We start from the raw sequence: 5,216 nt of genomic DNA, 5'->3' as shown, positions 1-5,216 counted from the left end.
GCGTTGAACATTTTCACTGAGAGGACGGGACTGTAGCCATTGACAATGGTGATGCCCAACATACAGCTTGCCATGGAAAGGAGTAAGAAGGATTGGATAAAGACAGTAGGAAAGCAGAGAGACGGAAGGGACAAAGCATCTCCATACGCTTATCTGAAATTCTCACCAATGAATTACATAATTATCTCTATCCTTATTTTATGCTTTATTCATATATCATCCATAACCATTTGAATATGCCTGACTGAGATTTTCAAGATGACCATAGCTTGCTTCATACCAACAATCTCCGTGGGATCGACCCTTACTCGCATAAGGTTTATTACTTGGACGACCCAGTGCACTTGCTAGTTAGTTGTGCGAAGTTGTGATAAAGAGTTGAGACTGCAATTGAACGTACCATGTTGATGGCGCCATTGATGATCACAATTTCGTGCACCAAGTTTTTGGCGCCGTTGCCGGGGATTGTTTCGAGTTTGGACAACTGACGGTTCATCTTGTTGCTTAGCTTAGGTATTTTTTCTGAGTTCTTAAGAATGAATTCTAGTGTTTCAAGGTGATGTTTTTATCATCACCAAAGCTGATTGATTCTCATCAATTTAGCTCTTGAATGCAATGTCCTATTGAAGCTTGGCTAGCCATGTCTAATTTCTTTAGACTGAAGCTTTAGACTAACATTGCATGATTCCTGGAATTCTCATTAAGAATTTTGATATCTTTATTTTCTCTTCCACTTAATTTTCGAAAAATCCAAAAAAAAAAAATTTATAAAATCATAAAAATCAAAAAAATATTTTATGTTTCTTGTTGAGTCTAGTGTCTCATTTTAAGTTTGGTGTCAATTGCATATTTTTGTTCTTCTTGCATTTTTCGAATTCATTCATGTGTCTTCATTAATCTTCAAGTTGTTCTTGATGATTTACTCGCTCTGATCCTTAAATTCTCTTGACTTGAGTGTTTTGTTATTTCTCATATGCATTCTCAATTTGTTAGTGTCAGTAGTATACAAACTTCTAAGTTTGGTGTCTTGCATGCATTGTTTATTTGGTCTTAGTTTCATTTTGATTATTCCTCATTATTAAAAATCCAAAAAAATTTTTAATTTGTGTCTTTTCAAGTCAATAATACAGAGAATTGAAGATTCAGAACATACAGCAAAGGAATTACACAGAAAAAGCTGGGCGTTCAAAACGCCCAGTGAGGAAGGAAAACTGGTGTGTAAACGCCAGCCAGGGTGCCTGGCTGGGCGTTTAACGCCCTAAAGGGTAGTGTTTTGGGCGTTAAACGCCAGAATATGCACCATTCTGGGCGTTTAACGCCAGGATGGCACAAGAGGGAAGATTTTGTTTTTAATGCCAATTTTTTTTAAGTTTTCAAAATTTTTTCAAAATCAAATCTTTTTCAAATCATATCTTTTCAATCATATATTTTCAAAATCAATTTCTTTCCATTTTCAAAAATACTTGCTATCAATTAATGATTTGATTCAATATTTCAAGTATGTTGCCTTTTCTGTTGAGAAAGGTTTAATGTCTGAATCATATCTTTCTTATTAGGCAGGTTATTAATTTTTAAAATCAAATCTTTTTAAATTGTTTTTCAATCATCTCTTTTCAATCACATCTTTTTAAAACCATAACTTTTCAATCATATCTTCTTAATCACATCTTTTTCAAAATAGTTTTCAATCATATCTTTTTAAATTTCTAATTTCAAAATTTTTTTCAAAACTCACTTGATTTCTTTTCCACTCTTAAGTTTTCGAAAATCAATTAGTATTTTTTCAAAATGTTTTTAAAATCTTCTAAATTTATTTTCAAAAATTTCTTCCCCTCTTCTCACATCCTTCTATTTATGGACTAACACTACTCCCCAATGCACAATTCGAACTCCATCTCTCCTTGATAAGTTCGAATTTTCTACCTCTTCCTTCTATTTTTCTTTTCCTCTGACACCTCAAGGAATCTCTATACTGTGACATAGAGGATTCCATACTTTCTCTTCTCTTTCATATGAGTAGGAGCAAAGATAAAAGCATTTTTGTTGAGGCTGACCCTGAACCTGAAAGGACCTTAAAGCGAAAGCTAAGAGAAGCTAAGACTTTGAGCTTAAGCCTCAATTAGTTTCTCTAATGCAACAGAATTGCAAGTTCCATGGACTTCCATTGGAAGATCCTCATCAGTTTTTAGCTAAATTCTTGCAAATCTGTGACACTGTCAAGACTAATGGGGGTTAACCCTGAGGTCTACAGACTTATGCTATTCCCTTTTGCTGTAAGAGACAGAGCTAGGATATGGTTGGACTCACAACCTAAAGAAAGCCTGAACTCTTGGGAAAAGCTAGTGAATGCCTTCTTGGCAAAGTTCTTTCCACCTCAAAAATTGAGTAAGCTTAGAGTGGAAGTCCAAACCTTCAGACAGAAGAAAGGAGAATCCCTCTATGAAGCTTGGGAAAGATACAAACAATTCATCAGAAAGTGTCCATCTGACATGCTTTCTGAATGGAGCATCATAGGTATCTTCTATGATGGTCTGTCTGAACTGTCCAAGATGTCATTAGACAGCCCTACTGGAGGGTCTCTTCATCTGAAGAAGACGCCTGCAGAAGCTCAAAAACTCATTGAAATGGTTGCAAATAACCAATTCATGTACACTTCTAAAAGGAATCCTGTGAACAATGGGACGAATCAGAAGAAAGGAGTTCTCGAGATTGATACTCCGAATGCCATACTGGCTCAGAACAAAATATTAACTCAGTAAGTCAATATGATTTCTCAAAGTCTGTCTGGAATGCAAGCTGCACCAGGCAGTACTAAGGACGCTTCATTTGAAGAAGAAGCTTATGATACTGAGAACCCTTCGGCATCTTCTGAGGAAGAAGCTTATGATCCTGAAAATCCTACAATGGCAGAGGTAAATTCCATGGGTAAATCTTATGGAAACACCTATAATTCTGCGTGGAGAAATCATCCAAATTTCTCATAGAAGGATCAACAAAAGCCCCAACAAGGCTTTAATAATGGTGGAAGAAATAGGTTTATCAATAGCAAGCCTTTTCCATCATCTTCTCAGCAACAGACAGAGAATTCTAAGCAGAGCCACTCTAACTTAGCAACCATGGTCTCTGATCTAATCAAAACCACTCAAAGTTTTATGAATGAAATAAGATCCTCCATTAGAAACATAGAGGCACAAGTGGGACAGCTGAGCAAGAAAATTACTGAACTCCCTCCTAGTACTCTTCCAAGCAATACAGAAGAAAATTGACGACCCAGTACACTTGCTGGTTAGTTGAACGGAGTTGTGAGTTCAAATAAAGACAATTATTGAATAAATCCATACAAGTACAAAGAATAGTGATCACAATTTCGTCCACCAACGTTCACTGGCCTCCAATGAGTTCCCTAATGAGGAACCATGGGAATCTGAGGCTCACACTGAGACCATAGAGATTCCATTGGATTTACTTCTGCCATTCATGAGCTTTGATGAGTATTCTTCCTCTGAAGAGGATGAAGATGTCACTAAAGACCAAGTTGCTAAGTACCTTGGAGCAATCATGAAGCTAAATGACAAGTTATTTGGTAATGAGACTTGGGAGAACAAACCTCCTTTGCTCACCAAAGAACTGGATGACTTGTCTAGGCAGAGATTACCTCAAAAGAGACAGGACCCTGGGAAGTTCTCAATACCTTGTACCGTAGGCACCATGACCTTCAAGAAGGCCTTGTGTGACCTAGGGTCAAGCATAAACCTCATGCCGCTCTCTGTAATGGAGAAGCTAGGGATCTTTGAGGTACAAGATGCAAGAATCTCACTAGAGCTGGCAGACAATTCAAGAAAACAAGCTTATGGACTTGTAGAGGATGTTCTGGTAAAGATTGAAGACTATTACATCCCTACTGATTTCATAGTCCTAGAGACTGGGAAGTGCATCGATGAATCCATCATCCTTGGCAGACCCTTCCTAGCCACAGCAAAGGCTGTGATTGATGTTGACAGAGGAGAATTGATCATTCAAGTGAATGAAGAATCCTTTGTGTTTAAGGCTCAAGGATATCCCTCTGTTACCATGGAGAGGAAGCATGAAGAGCTTCTCTCAAAACAGATTCAAACAGAGCCCCCACAGTCAAACTCTAAGTTTGGTGTTGGGAGGCCACAACCAACTTCTAAGTTTGGTGTTGAACCCCCACATTCAAACTCTAAGTTTGGTGTTGGAGGTTCCAACATTGCTCTGAGTATCTGTGAGGCTCCATGAGAGCCCTCTGTCAAGCTACTGACATTAAAGAAGCGCTTGTTGAGAGGCAACCCAATGTTATATTTAATCTATTTTCCTTTGTTATTTCATGTTTTCTGTAGGTTGATGATCATGGGAAGTCACAAAATCAATTGAAAAAGCAAAAACAGAATGAAAAGCAGAAAGAAAAATAGCACACCCTGGAGGAAGATCTTACTGGCATTTAAACGCCAGTAAGGGCAGCAAATGGGCGTTTAACGCCCAGTCTGGCACCATTCTGGGCATTTAACACCAGAAAGGGGCACCAGACTGGCGTAAAATGCCAGGAAAGGGCAAGAAGCTGGCGTTAAACGCCAGAAATGGGCACCAGCCCGGCATTTAACGCCAGAATTGGCATGAAGAGCATTTTTGCTCGCCACTTGGTGCAGGGATGAATTTTCCTTGACACCTTAGGATCTGTGGACCCCACAGGATCCCCACCTACCCCACTACCCTCTCTCTTCTTCACCCATTCACCAATCACCTCAACACCTCCCCAAAAACTCCTCACCTATCAAATCCCACTATTCTCTTCACCACTCACATCCATCCTTCATAAAATCCCACCTACCTCACCATTCAAATTCAAACCACTTTCCCTCCCAAACCCACCCATAATGGCCGAAACCTACCCCTCTCTCCACTCCTATATAAACCCATCTTCACTCCTTCATTTTCACACAACCTAAACACTACTTCTCCCCCTTGGCCGAACCACAAAGCCTCCTCCATCTCCTCCATTTCTTCTTCTTCTACTCTCTTCTTTCTTCTTTTGCTCGAGGACGAGTAAAACTTCTAAGTTTGGTGTGGTAAAAGCATTACTTTTTGTTTTTCCATAACCATTTATGGCACCTAAGGCCGGAGAAACCTCTAGAAAGAGGAAAGGGAAGGTAAAAGCTTCCACCTCTGAGTCATGGGAGATGGAGAGATTCATCTCAAGA

The sequence above is a fragment of the Arachis duranensis genome, chromosome 4 (assembly GCF_000817695.3).
Source record: "Arachis duranensis cultivar V14167 chromosome 4, aradu.V14167.gnm2.J7QH, whole genome shotgun sequence".
In the NCBI taxonomy this organism is placed as follows: Eukaryota; Viridiplantae; Streptophyta; class Magnoliopsida; order Fabales; family Fabaceae; genus Arachis; species Arachis duranensis.
The sequence above is the reverse complement of the archived record's forward strand: the minus strand, read 5'-3'. Positions refer to the sequence as shown.